This window comes from Scyliorhinus torazame, chromosome 16, assembly GCF_047496885.1.
Source record: "Scyliorhinus torazame isolate Kashiwa2021f chromosome 16, sScyTor2.1, whole genome shotgun sequence".
Classification (NCBI taxonomy): Eukaryota; Metazoa; Chordata; class Chondrichthyes; order Carcharhiniformes; family Scyliorhinidae; genus Scyliorhinus; species Scyliorhinus torazame.
In genome coordinates this window covers 148262906-148277925 of record NC_092722.1, presented here as the reverse complement: position 1 = coordinate 148277925, position 15020 = coordinate 148262906, and the positions used below count along the sequence as shown (strand labels likewise).

At 51.1% G+C, this 15020-nt stretch overlaps 1 protein-coding gene and 1 long non-coding RNA gene across 7 annotated transcripts in view; one reads left to right on the top strand and one right to left on the bottom strand.

Annotated features, from left to right (window-relative positions):
* Nucleotides 1-15020, top strand: part of ptprea (protein tyrosine phosphatase receptor type Ea) — a 452659-nt gene that overhangs the window by 175457 nt on the left and 262182 nt on the right. For all 6 annotated transcript variants that reach the window (XM_072479190.1, XM_072479192.1, XM_072479196.1 and 3 more), the window contains one exon: nucleotides 14174-14494. The gene's annotated coding sequence lies outside the window, so the exon portion shown is untranslated. The remainder of the gene's footprint in view (nucleotides 1-14173; nucleotides 14495-15020) is intronic.
* LOC140393128 (uncharacterized) overlaps nucleotides 1-15020 on the bottom strand; it is a 190072-nt gene that overhangs the window by 173661 nt on the left and 1391 nt on the right. The window lies entirely within an intron of this gene.

Here is a 15020-nt window from a genome sequence, read left to right as displayed (position 1 = left end):
TTGCTGCGAAAAAAGAGAACAGTAATTCCAAAATCTTTAAGATTGGTGGTTCTGAGCGAATTCCATGCACAGTGGATAAAAAAAGTGTAAAAAGAGAGCCGAAGACACGGTCTATTGGCTGGGCATGCTCCGAAGATAGCGACACAACGGTACGAACCTGCACATGGTGCAGGAGAGTGAACATCTGCACACAGTGCGGGTAGCAAACAAAAGGCACATAGTGCAAACTGCTTCAATTCCCAAGTGTTGCGAGAATCTGCTCATCCAGAAGCAGAAAGGCAACTACTCTGTCAAAAAAAAGGAGGCGAGGGAGCGATTTCAAGCCAAATCCACAAAGAGGTTTGCCGATGAGTCTACAAAATGCCTCAAACCGTTTGTGATGCAACCACTAGAAGAATTATGTAACAATCCTAAAACGTCTGAAAAACATACAGAACAAATACAACAAGAGAATGATACATCAATACACAAAGAACATCAATCTCAAGCAACAAACTTTAAAGACATGAAGATCCTTTACAAGTTCAGCAGACACTGAAAAGATCTACACGGATAAGGCGCAAGCCAGAAAGACTGAACTTGTGACAGGTTGTAAAAAATTCTGAACATGTAAATAGTTATGCATATCAAGGTGAAATGTAAAAAAGTAATTTAATGTATGTATATAATTTCATTTTCCAAAGGAAAGGGTATGTGATGATATGCATAAAGCAAGTTTGTGCATAAGGTTATGGATGACCTCTGACAACTAGATGGCAGTGTAAACCAACCACGTGACCCTGTGGTTGGGGAGTTGGGAGCAGGTTGTGCTGGACGTTAGACGTATTTTGCAGTAGCTCGACAATAGTTAATTAGTGTTAGTAGTTTATTATTTTATTTAACCTAGTTATCTTATCATGCAGTTGTTTTATAATAAATTATTTAAACTATATGTTCTGTAGTTCATCCTTCACTTCGGCCAGTCTACAAAACATGACACTTACGACAGAGAACTATTGGGGTATCCGCATCAGTCCTACATTCATGACTTTGTATCCATGTACTTTTATGGGACTGTACATGTGTATGAAGCAGCCACTGTACTTTCAAATGATTCATTTTTAGAGCACTTTGAGAGATTGTCACGTAATGTACAATGCAGGTTTAAAATATTAATATCCATTGTAATATTTCCCAGAAGCTACTTCCATATTAAATCAAGAAACCCCTCATCCGACACTGGTAGAAACTGCACAGGAGGAAGCCATTTTATTCTGTGAATAAGATGCTCATCACCTACCTTTTCCTGGTAGCACTGCATTTTGAGATAATTCTTTAGCTAATTACCCAACTCTCTTTTGAAAGCCACAACTTGAATCTGCCTCCACCACACTCTATGTATGCAATTCAGCGGCCTTGTCACGCCCAAATTGGTGATGGGAGGAGGCTGGCGAAACTCACGACACGCCTCTCGCAAGATTCACAATGCTCAAAACAACTCGCAAGACCTCACGATCTGGATCTCCCCCTCGCTAGTTTCACCCAGTGCCCGATACTCAACAGCCGCTCCAGGGAGACCTCACCAGAGTGTCATTTAGCATACAAACGGGAACAGGCTTGACGCAGGGTGCTGGTGCCAGGGTGTCCAGGTGCCAGTTTGGCACTGCCAGGGATCGTCCCAGGGGAATCCCAGGGGCCTCCCCAAGGCTGCGGGAGTGAGTGGGGGGTGAGAAACAGGGGAGGGTGGTGGTCCTAAAAGGGCAGGGGAAAGATTGGGGCAGCTGGGCAAAATGGCGCCCCAATCTGCGAGGAACCTATCCTGCTGACGAGCTTAACTCACTAGCAGGAAGTCCCTCAAAGTGCGACCTCGGTGGAGAGAATCTCCCTACGGCCAAAGTAAATGGCTAAGTGCAGTTGAATAGCGGGATGTTTCTCGGCGCTGCAGGGGCAGAAAAAAACCCAACTAAATGCGACTCCCAGCGGACTGAAACTCAAGTCCTCTGAATCATGCCCAATATTTCACATCCTAAACACTCAGAGTATAGAAAGCCTTTTCTCTTGTCACCGTTGGCAAGAAAATTGGTAAAGATTGGGTACAAAATTGGTAAAAACCAATCGCCTTAAATTGGTGTCCTCTGTCCCGACACTTCCATCAATGCAAGCAGTTTCTCCCGACCTACGTTTTCCAGATCCCTCATGATTTTGAATGTCCATTTAATCTTCACTGAAGAGAACAGCTCCAGCTTCTCCAATCCATCCTTGTAACTGAAATTCCTTATCACTGAAGCCATTCTCATGATTTTTTTCTCTAGACTATCCTATAGCTTCCCATCCTTCCGAAAGTGTGGTGCCCAGAATCGGACACAATGGCCAGAATTCTCCAGTCATCGGGATTCACTTTTCTCGCTGGCAACGCAACCCCCTGGGTTCCCCAGTGGTATGGAGTGGTTTCAATGGAAAATCCCATTGACAAGCGGTGGGAAGATAGAAGTCCGCCGCCAACAAACAGCAGGCGGCCGTGAAACACGTGGCTGGGGGACCGGAGAATCCCACCCATTGTCCCAGTTGAGGCTGAATTAGTGTTTATAACTTCCTTGCTTTTGTACTCTAAACTTTCTATTTATGAAGCCCAGGATCCCATATCCTTTATTAACTGCTTTGTCATCAATGATTTGCAACTTCAGTCTAAATTCATTCATCAAGGAACTGAACTGAGGAAAGCATTGTTATAGGTCAAATATAAAAGGAAGGAGCTTCCTATTTGTCAAGTGTATTTCTTCACTGTTAATGTGGAGCTAACTGTGGAATGTCCTTTCCTTAAGCATCATGAACGGATTTAACAGATGGTTTACGGTAGATATTGTGCATGGTTCTTTAAAAAAAAATGCAAGCTCTTCGTTCTACAGAGAATTGAGTGTAATTAACTTGATGAATCTTGCAAGCAAAGAGGGTCTTTATTCGCAGTAATGGAATTTCCTATATGATGATATGAATTTCAATGAGATTACAACTGTCACGTTAGCAGACTTTATTCCTTTCTTAGTTTCTTCGTTTCTTCTTGCAATTATTGGCATTAAGCCAACTCTATTTGCTGGCCTTGAGCAATATTTAATTGCCAATGTATTTTCATTAGACTGCAAAGTACTTGATGGAACAGCAGTGCTGTGAGGGTGGCATTATAAATTCTCATTGCGTAAACCTCATGTTATTTATCTTGTGTCCCTTTCATGGCGAGCAACCTAACCTAAGCTACAAACATTTAAAAACCACCGTTTCTCATTCTCAGTCAATCTAAATCTAATCAATCGTCACTTTTCAATTAAAATAGCTCAGAGCAGAAATTAATGCATAAGTACAGTTAAATCCCGTTTTTACATGATACCAATTTACCGGAGTTGCCGGTTTGATGGACAGGCTTGTGGATTTGCACTGGATTGTGGTTGTTCGTCACTTTTCCAATGTGGGTCGATTTACATCGGCTATTGATCATCTTCAAACTCAGTCGGCACTGCAGTACTTGTGCCCTACTTCTTCCGAGAAACTGCAGGTTTAACCATGACAGTCCCAGGCTGGTCAGTCCTGCAGCACAGCCTCCACATGGGGTCATATTGCTGATATGGTCGATTAGGCTGAAGTGTTCCGTCGCGGAAACACATTACCAGTTTTAAGGAAAATCCATTTTACCGCATGAACTCGACCCTGACCCATTTCGTAAAAATGGGATTTACCTGTACGTGCCAATAGTATTTTTATATGTTAATATAATTTACACTTTCCTTATGTATGTTAGCTTTTCGTTGAAATCCTAATTAGGAATAATAGCAGCCCATGTCATGTAAAAAGGCAGCTCAAATTGACTTTGTTCCAAATTTAGCACAGAATCTAGAATGATACTCCAGTGCAGCGTTGCTGGAATGCTGCATTGTTGGAGGAGCCTCTTTCAGGTGAGGTACTAAATCAATGCCTGGCCTGCAATCTTAGGGAGACATAAAAGATCCCATGGTACTAATCCAAAGAAGAATAGGGGAGTTCTCCCCTGTGTCCTGACCAATAACTATCCCTCGACATCATTACAACAGATCATCTGATAAATATCACGTTGCTATTTATGGAACTTTGTTGTGTACAAGTCAGTTCCTGCATTTCCTACAGTTCAGAAGCACTTAATTGGTTGCAAAGCGCTGTGAGATCCCAGGGGCGAAATTCTCCGTTATTGGCGCAAAGTCCGCCGATCGGCGCAAATCCGACTTGCGTCACGCCGCAAAATTCGCTGCGAAGTCTCCGGCCCGAAATGGACTAGCAGCAATGTGACGGGATCAGCGCTTGCTCACGTGGTTCACGCCGTGCAGCGTCATACACGCCGCACGGCGTGACGGCTCATAAGGACGCGCTGCTCCCCCCCACCCGACCGGAACACCCGACCGGAACACCCGACCGGATGGCCGGCCGCCGCTCAGCCCCGAGGTACCAGTCACGGGATATGGAGGCGCTCCTGGACGCAGTGGAGCAGAGGAGGGAGGCCCTGTATCCCAGGCACGGCCGCAGAGTTGCCCCACGCCACAGCCGGCGTCTGTGGAGGGAGGTGGCAGAGGCCGTCACCGCTACGGCCCTGACACCATGGACAGGCACCCAGTGTCGCGAGAAGGTGAACGACCTCGTCAGAGCAGGCAGGGTGAGCCCCCCCCCCTGCCCGATATCGATATCCCCCATATTCCCCCCTCCCCCATATCCCCCCTCCCCCATATCCCCCTCCCCCATATCCCCCCTCTCCCATATCCCCCATATCCCCCCTCCCCCATATCCCCCCTCTCCCATATCCCCCATATCCCCCCTCCCCCATATCCCCTCTCTCCCATATCCCCCATATCCCCCCTCCCCATATCCCCCCTCCCCATATCCCCCCTCCCTCATATCCCTCTCCCCCATATCCCCCCTCCCCCATATCCCCTCTCTCCCATATCCCCCATATCCCCCCTCCCCATATCCCCCCTCCCCATATCCCCCCTCCCTCATATCCCTCTCCCCATATCCCCCCTCCCCCATATCCCCCTCCCCCATATCCCCCTCCCCCATATCCCCCTCCCCCATATCCCCCTCCCCCATTTCCCCCTCCCCCATATCCCCCCTCCCCCATATCCCCCCTCCCCCATATCCCCCTCCCCCATATCCCCCAGGAAATGGCCGCCAAAGGGATCCCATGTCAGAGGGCAGGAATCACAGGAGTCCACCTCCAGTTCTGCTGTACCATCTGGGGAACCACGTAGACGTAGTCAAAGGGCCCATAAGGCCAAACAATTAGACACTGAGTAAGTTGGCACGGGTGCAGGGCACAGATGAGTTTTAGGGGCTCGGGCACGTGCATGAACTCCTTTGGTTATTAAAGCCAATGTTACACCTCCATAAGCTGCCTTTGTGCTCTGTCCAAAGCATGCGGGGGTGTCATGTACGTTGAGCGCAAGTGTGTGTGTGTGAGGGGTGGTCTTACCTCAGCCCCAGGTGAGTCTGCCCCTTCCCCCTGGGCCGCCATCAACATCCCCCCGGGCAGAGGACGGGACCGTGCGCTGCAGTGTCGCAGCCACATGCAGGGATGGTCCGGGTGGATGGTGGTACTGTGGCCATGGGTCAGACATAGTCCAACGATGTGGAGCCAGGAGCTCATCGCAGGGCGGGTTGTCATCATCCTCCATGGCCTGCATTAGACACTCGTCCACCCGCAACTGTGTGAGCCCGGCCATTGTGCCGCAGGTGGATCGGCAATGGGGGGGTGGTGTGCATGCCGGTGGGGTGGGTGGGGTTGGGGAGGGGGGTGAGGGTGCTGGGTGGGTGGATGGGTGGGAGGTGTGGGTGGTCGGCTGTTGCCATGGTGTGCGGTCTGTGGCCGTACTATCCTATTCCCACGCCCATCTAGTCAGTGAAGCGGGCGGCTATCAGCCTGTCCCGTGCCCGCTGGGCCAGCCGGTAACGGTGGACAGCCACCCGCCTGTGTCTAGCCCGTCTGCCCTGACCATTGCCCCCATCCCCCTCATCTGGGGAGGACTGCGCCTCTTCCTGCTGCTCCTCCACTCCGCCCTCCTCTGCCTGCGGCACATCGCCCCTCTGCTGGGCTATGTTGTGTAGGACGCAGCACACCACAATGATGCGGCCGACCCTATCTGACCGATACTGGAGGGTGCCCCCAGAGAGGTCCAGGCACCTGAAACGCATCTTCAGCACGCCAAAGCACCTCTCTATCACTCCCCTTGTTGCTACATGGGCATCATTGTAGCGGTTCTCCACCTCATTGCGTGGCCTCCGTATAGGCGTCATCAGCCACGATCGCAATGGGTAGCCCCTGTCGCCCAGCAACCAGCCCCACAGCCGGGGATGGCGTCCCTCGTACATGCCGTTGATGGATGACCGCGACAACACGTATGAGTCGTGTACGCTCCCTGGGTAACGTGCAGGATCATCATGCGGTCGTCGCTGACCACCTGTATGTTCATCGAATAGGTCCCCTTCCTATTGGTGAACACGGCACTGTTATCTGCAGGTGGCCGCACGGCGACGTGCATCCCATCAATCGCGCCCTGGACCATGGGGAACCCGGCCACGGCAGAGAAGCCCAGGGCCCGGGCATCTTGGCTGGCCCGGTCCACAGGGAAGAGGATGTAGCAGTGCGCCATGGCATATAGGGCATCTGTCACTGCCCGGATGCACCGATGTCTGCGATATGCCGGACAGGTCCCCACTCGGTGCCTGGAATGACCCCGTTGCATAAAGGTTCAGGGCCACCGTAACCTTGACGGACATGGGGAGAGGGTGTCCCCCGCCAGTGCCACGCGGTGACAGGTGTGCCAGCAGGTGGCAGATGTGTGCCACGGTTTCCGGCCTCATCCGGAGTCTCCTCCTGCATTCCCGGTCCGTGAGGTCCTGGTATGACTGCCGGGGCCGGTACACACGGGGCGCCCTCGGGTGCCTCCATTGCAGTGGGGCCGCGATGTCCTCCTCCCCCTCCTCGTCCTGTTGGTCAGGTGTCCCTCCAGCCTGGGCGGCTGCCGCCTGTCCCTCTGCGGCAGCCTGCGCCTCTCTGGCATGCTCCTCCTCCTCCTCCTCATCCAGGGCAACATAGACATTAGCGGCTGCCGCCACGGCAGCCAACATCGCTGGATGATCGGAAAACATGACGGCCTGGTTGGAGGGGTGGGGGGGGAAACGACGACATGTCATCATTGCCCATATCCCCTCCTCCCCCTAGCCAGGTGGCATGGACCGCATGGGTCCAACTGTTGGAGGCTGGCACCTGGCCAGGTGGACCAACTCACTTGCCCTCGCATCCCCCTCCCCGGCACGGACCCCATCCTCCTCCCCGGCACGGGCCCCCCATCCTCCTCCCCGGCACGGACCCCCTCCCCCCATCCTCCTCCCCGGCACGGACCCCCCCCATCCTTCTCCCCGGCACGGACCCCCCTCCCATCCCCCTCCCTGGCACGGGCCCCCCATCCGCCTCCCAGCACGGGCAGCCCATCCTCCTCCCCGGCACGGACCCCCCCCCATCCCCCTCCCCGGCACGGACCCCATCCTCCTCCCCGGCACGGGCCCCCCATCCTCCTCCACGTCACGGGCCCCCCATCCTCCTCCCCGGCACAGACCCCATCCTCCTCCCTGGCACTGGCCCCCCATCCTCCTCCCCGGCACGGACCCCATCCTCCTCCCGGTAAGGGCCCCCCATCCTCCTCCCCGGCACGGACCCCATCCTCCTCCCCGGTAAGGGCCCCCCATCCTCCTCCCCGGCACGGACCCCATCCTCCTCCCCGGTAAGGGCCCCCCATCCTCCTCCCCGGCACGGACCCCATCCTCCTCCCCAGCACTGACCCCTCTCCCGGCACTCCCCCGGAGCCCAGCCCACTCTAACCACCCCCCCCCCCCCCCGCCGCGCACACACACACACACAACCCTAGACACACCTCTCGCCACACATTCAGACTGCGGCCACGCCATCGCCTGCCCAGCGGCCAACCCCCCAGGCCGTCACTCACCTCCACGCTGGTCGGCGTGAACCTGGAGCACAGGTTGACGCCGATTAAAAGGAGGTTTGATTTACGTCGACCTGACCGGTCATCACGTCTACGGGACTTCGGCCCATCTGGACGGGAGAATATCGGCAGGCACAAAATCGGCTGCCTTGCGCCCACCCGTGCCATTCTCCGACGTCTGCGGTGCCATTAACGCCCCGCCGACTTTTCTCCCTTCGGAGACTTCAGCAACCGGCGGGGGCGCGATTCACGGCGGCCAACGGCCATTCTCCGACCCGCTGGGGGGTCGGAGAATGACGCCCCCGAAGGTTGAAAATGGCTTCAAATAAAGCAAAATCAAACCTTTAGAAGTTTTGTTTTCGAAAGCCACAGAGAGTGTGGGATGCCGACACTTGTTACAAACATTAGAATCATTTCCTCCTACATTGATTTTCACTTCTTGTCTTGATCATAAAATTCATTTGAAAAAGCTAGTTGATTTGTTCCTGCTCCTGATTGTGATTTCACGACTGGAAAGTGGAAGTATGTGATTCTTGGCTGAAGACTGATACTGGAGAAGCTGTGAATATGCTGGTTCAATACAGATAATTCCCATTCATGCTTACACTTAGGTGAGGAATGACAGGACAGCCAACACCCAGAACATTGTTCCTGGGTATGAGTCACTACTTTAGAAATAATTAGAAGAAAACCACATTCCATGGGTGGTATCTTACCGTATATTTTCAAAGTATCAGGCTTTAGCTGAAAACCGGCATGTCGCTCTCCAGCTGTACAGGCCATTTTTCACTCCAGAACTTAAACCTCTCTGAAGAAAAAATGAATGGGCGGGGTTTACGCCATCAGTCTGGCAAGGTGGGGCCAGACAGAGCCGGCGAGCATGGCTCCACAGAGATAAGGGCGGCATCTGTAAAGGGCGCCCTGACAAGAATTGAACATCAACTCCCCCCCCGCCCCCACGCCACATACATCGGGACCTCTTTCCCACCCCCCTCCCCACATTCAACGGGATCTCTCTTCCTCCCCCCTCTCCACCCACTGTCGAGGTATCACCGGCATACTACCCGCACCATGCCTGCAAGTACCACCCCCCACTGCCCTTGACGCTCTCCCTCTCACCACATATGACGGAAACCACACACGCCTGCCATTTGGCTCCCCAGAGGGCCCGCCCCAGCACTGCCAGAGGAATGCCCGAGCATGTTATGTCCCTCTCCCCACGGGGCTATACTTACCTTTGCACCTCCGGAGGGATTCCCTCGACTGAATCTCGTTTTTAAAAAGCTGTTGTAAACTTGCCAATGTGACGTCCCATCGGTGAGGTTTAAATATTCAGTGAGGGGGGATCATATTAGGGGGGTGCAGCTAACCATATTAAAATTTATTGAAATCTATTAAAGTGAGGTTCTCGCCATTTTTGGGCGTGAACCTTGTGTCACTGGATTTGGCTGATGGCGCCAATGCGAGACTCGCTAGGATGAGGCTCATGTGTCAACACATGTGATGGTCGAGCAGGCAATTGGACTGCTCAAGGTGAGACTCCAATGCCTGAACTGGTCAGGGGGAGCCCTCAATACAACCCCCAGATGGTGTCCCCATCATTGTGGTCTGCTGCACTCTGCACAACCTGGCACTGCAGCTGGGCGAGCAGCTGGACCAGGAGGAGAGCGCCACATCTCCTTGGACGAAGAAGAGGAGGATGGTGAGGATCAACAGGAGGAGGAGGAACGACCTCTGGCGAAGGCCAGGGCCCACATGGAGGAAGGGCTAGGGACACCTCATCGCACCTTGGTTTGTGGGCCGCCAGGACGAGGGAGTGACGAGCTCTCCCACCCAGGTTCTGACATTAATTCACTAATGTGCCTGCAGGATGTCCTCCTACATTCATGAGCAGGAAGCAAAAGCCAGTGGCCGCAAGCTGCAGGAGAATGACTTGCAGTGAGGACAGAGCGATGCTCCTCTCATTCCCAGTGATGTGTCTCACTCCTGCTTGATAGTGACCTGATCATGTCCTGCCAACGAGCGGGCTTATCATGGGGTTCAGAGACACTGCATGACGAATCTCAGCAATTACTGCTCCCTCCAAGGTCAGGGATTCTGTTTTTTTTCTCCACCTTACGTATGAATTGGGCAAGGTCTCAACACTTTATCTGCCCTTGGCATCCTCATTACTAGAGAAGAGTGATGTTGTTTGGGGAGGGGGGGGGGTTAGCCTTCATGGATGGGGTTTAGGGGGAGATTGGGGGATTTTACAACAGAAGCACGACTTTACTGCGTCATTAGTGTGGGAGATGGGAGCACCAACATTTTCACACTCCACAGGGATGAAATGCCGAGTGTGCATGGGAGATTTGTGGAGCATGGCGCAATGAAATGACAACGTGGAGGATATGTTTGGGTGAGCGAAGTGATGTTTAATACAAGAGCGGTATTTCAATGGTGACTTATCTCTACTAGTATCTAGGTTCAACTGTTCCCACTAGTCACCTATAGTTTCTTACTCTTGCTCACCCTCCTGCTATGTCTAGGTGTATCCCCAGGATCCACAGCTGAGGTTAAGGCAGCCTGCCTTAAGGGCCTTCCACACCCTATTGTCTGAGATGGCCTGCAAGGGAAACAAGATGCATTGCTACATCACGGGGGGATAAATGATGGGAGAAAGTTAACTCATGTGAGACTTGCCCAATGCTGAATGTCTTGAGGGTTCTCACTTGTCTGCTGCCCCCACCTTGCCCTGTGGACAGGTGTGGTTCTGCTCATTGCCTGCCAGCTCACGGGTTCTCTCCTCAAAGGGCATTTGAAATTTCAGCTCAGGTAGGCTGTGCCCGCTCATGTTGATTGTGCTCAAGTTTAGCCTGCAATGCGACAGATGGGGAGAGTGTAGGTGGGAGTCCGGCCAGGCCAGATGGTGATGAAGTCTGGCATGCCTGGGACATGACTGGGAGTGGGGCTGTGAGAAGCAATCTACTGGGGGAACATGGGAGTGGGGGCGTGCAGAGAGGGGGGGGGGGGGGGGTTTGGGGGATGCCATGACAAATGTTGGGAATCCATGAGGTTTCTGGGTGCAAGATCACCATAAAGTTGTGAAGGATGTGTGAAGAAATGCAGCGGCATGCATTAAGAGGCAGACTTACCCGGGCTGGATGAAGAGATGAAGAAGGTTATTCATCTTCTTTCAGCAATATTACCCCATCCTCTTCTGCAGCGTGCTGACACTCACTATCGTGGCCACAGCCTTCTAGGTGGGGATGGCGACCTGGCTTGATGGATGTCTGCAGGGTGGCGGGTCAAGGATATCACACCTCTGCTCAACAAGCTGGAGTTTGGTAAGGACGCCCTCCGGAAATCTTGGTGCTGTCTCCTTGGCAGCCATCCCCAACTTGGGATAAGTGCATCATGGGGTGCACTGGGGAGGTGTTTAAAAGGAGCTCCCCATTGATTACAGAGATTACATTTTCCCCGGGCCAGCATATTGAAGCAAGCCACACAGGAGCGCGGTGTGAATCACCTGGGGGAGGGGGGGGGAATTGTTGAAGAGGCTCAGTATTCCCACCGTCAGCACCAATGGGATTCTCACTGGTTTTGTCACCGGAACTGGCATTGTGAAAAGATATGGGAAGTTTCCGCCCTACAAGTTGAAGAAATGATTGACCATCTGCAGCCTAGTATTCTAACTATATGCACTATGCTTCCCTGATGTATATACATTAGTAAGAAGTCTTACAACACCAGGTTAAAGTCCAACAGGTTTGTTTCGATGTCATTAGCTTTCGGAGCGCTGCTACTTCCTCAGTTGAATGAAGAGGTATGTTCCAGAAACATATATATAGACAGATTCAAAGATGCCCGACAATGCTTGGAATGCGAGCATTAGCAGGTGATTAAATCTTTACAGATCCAGAGATGGGGTAACCCCAGGTTAAAGAGGTGTGAATTGTGTCAAGCCAGGACAGTTGGTAGGATTTCACAGGCAAGATGGTGGGGGATGAATGTAATGCGACATGAATCCCAGGTCCCGGTTGAGGCCACACTCATGTGTGCGGAACTTGGCTATAAGTTTCTGCTCGGCGATTCTGCGTTGTCGCGCGTCCTGAAGGCCGCCTTGGAGAATGCTTACCCGGAGATCAGAGGCTGAATGCTCTTGATTGCTGAAGTGTTTCCCGACTGGAAGGGAACATTCCTGCCTGGTGATTGTCGCGTGATGTCCGTTCATTCGTTGTCGCAGCGCCTGCATGGTCTCGCCAATGTACCACGCTTCGGGACATCCTTTCCTGCAGCGTATTAGGTAGACAGCATTTGCGGAGTCGCATGAGTACGTACCGCTTACCTGGTGGGTGGTGTTCTCACGTGTAATGATGGTATCCATGTCGATGATCTGGCACGTCTTGCAGAGATTGCCATGGCAGGGTTGTGTGGTGTTGTGGTCACCGTTCTGAAGGTTGGGTAGTTTGCTGGGTAGTTTGCTGGGTAGTTTGACGTGCCAGATCATCGACATGGATACCATCATTACACGTGAGAACACCACCCACCAGGTACACGGTACATACTCGTGCGACTCCGCCAATGTTATCTACCTCATACGCTGCAGGAAAGGATGTCCCGAAGCGTGGTACATTGGCGAGACCATGCAGACGCTGCGACAACGAATGAACGGACATCGCGCGACAATCACCAGGCAGGAATGTTCCCTTCCAGTCGGGGAACACTTCAGCAATCAAGGGCATTCAGCCTCTGATCTCCGGGTAAGCGTTCTCCAAGGCGGCCTTTAGGACGCGTGACAACGCAGAATCGCCGAGCAGAAACTTATAGCCAAGTTCCGCACACATGAGTGTGGTCTCAACCGGGACCTGGGATTCATGTCGCATTACATTCATCCCCCACCATCTGGCCTGCGAAATCCTACCAACTCTCCTGGCTTGACACAATTCACACCTCTTTAACCTGAGGTTACCCCATCTCTGGATCTGTAAAGATTTAATCACCTGCTAATGCTCGCATTCCAAGCATTGTAGGGCATCTTTGAATCTGTCTGTATATATGTTTCTGGAACATACCTCTTCATTCACCTGAGGAAGGAGCAGCGCTCCGAAAGCTAGTGACATCGAAACAAACCTGTTGGACCTTAACCTGGTGTTGTAAGACTTCTGACTGTGCTCACCCCAGTCCAATGCCGGCATCTCCACATCATGTATATAAGTTAAGTGGGGAAAAATCAGTTTTGCAGCTCGAACAGAGAGAACAGTGGTTGATGAAGTGAATGATGGTTTTAAATCACCACTTCTCTGAAATCTCATTACCACTGCAGAGAGGACCAAAATAACAGTCACTGTACTGCAGCATCACCATGGAAACTGTTGGGAATATTTAGGTCTCAAACTAGCTATATTTCTGCCATTGCCTTGTTTGTTTTTCAGCTCTTTGAGGTTTATTGCTTTTTCACTTGGTGGATTGGTTGCATGTTGTCTGACCTTGCATAGATTTACTAACATTGATTTCTCTCTGTGGGCTGAATTTTTGCGCATCCAGCCTGATGTATGGATGATAGTAGGGTTACATACTGTGGCCAAGGACTTTCTCTTCTGTTTGTATCGAGGGTTTTGTTGGTACCATTCTTCCACAGTCCCTTGAGGCTATCTAAATGGCAGCCAAATAACCTTAGGCTAATCTGATAGAACCTAGATGCTATTTTGGGAATGAGTTGGGTGGAGTGCACACGCTGCCCATTATTGACTGGCAGCTATGCTAAAGTGGAGTCCTCCCTCACTACACGCTCTATGGAACCATCCTGCCGTTGCCAGTCCGGCTTCTCATCCCTCTCCAAATTAGGGACCCTCCATGGACCCTGCTTTTCTTGCAACCTGGAGGCCTCATGGACCATTTCATACTACAGCATCCTCTAACCAGAGCCTGCAGCCCCACCGGCATTGATTAATGAGCCCCTCAACATGGAATGGGCCTTCCCGCCCACACTGTCAGTCAGTCAGCTGATTTCCTTTCTACCGGCCACCACTCAATGGCTGCTTGGGCTGAAAAACTGCCCGCATTTTTCAGTGGGTGACTGAGATTACATGGGTAAATTCACAGGGCAGAGTCCAAAAAACAGATTAATCTAATTGATTGGATTCATTTTCTCCGCAGATTCACTTTGAATGAATTAATTCTGACTGAATTTTATCTTTCAGGTGAAAATCAAGATCAATTAGCTGGTTCCACTAATCTCAGAATCATTAACTGCTTTGGAGCAATAAACAAAACACTGGCTTTTCCGGCATTGAACTTGACCCGACAGGGAGATGTACTGCTGATGCTACATTCTTCATAATGAAGATGCAAACAGGAATACCTGCTGTATCCGAACTTCCGTCTTTTCTCACAAAGGATTGCTGAGAATGCAAAAACGTGCCTTCGTAGTGGGAAAGAAAGATCTGAAAAGAAGATTTCTTAACTATGAATTTTAAAGAAGCCTTTGTTTGAGTGCCCTGATTTGAAACCCACAGCTAATTGTGAGTATGTTTAATTAATGCCTCGATTATTTTCCACTTTGGGCGCTTAGAGATTGTTTAACTCAACACAGTTTTTTTGTTGTTGTTGATAGAGATGTAGTAATGTGATCACCGAATGTGATAATGTAATTGAGAACAATGCTTCGTTTTGCATTTGCAAAACTGTATAATCCAACAAAACAGAGATTCTTTCAGAATTGTATTTTTGAGAGCTACCTTGTGAATGTTTTAAAAACTGTAGGTGCTACACAATGTGTATTTTACTGGTTACATGGAATGTGCAGTGAAATGTAAAACATCCTCCAATCATGTGAAAACAGGAGGACAGAATCTGTTACTTTTATGAGATAACGGGCTAAATGGTGAATTCAAGTGAACATAATATGTTCATTCATCCTGCTGATTTGGCTGATGTCAAGGCTCTGTTCTTCAGATCTCTGCCTTGGATGTAAAATACTTGAAGATATTTGAAGGATTCGCTCTGCTAAATGCAGGTGCAGCAATAGGATGTGTTATTTAATTGTTA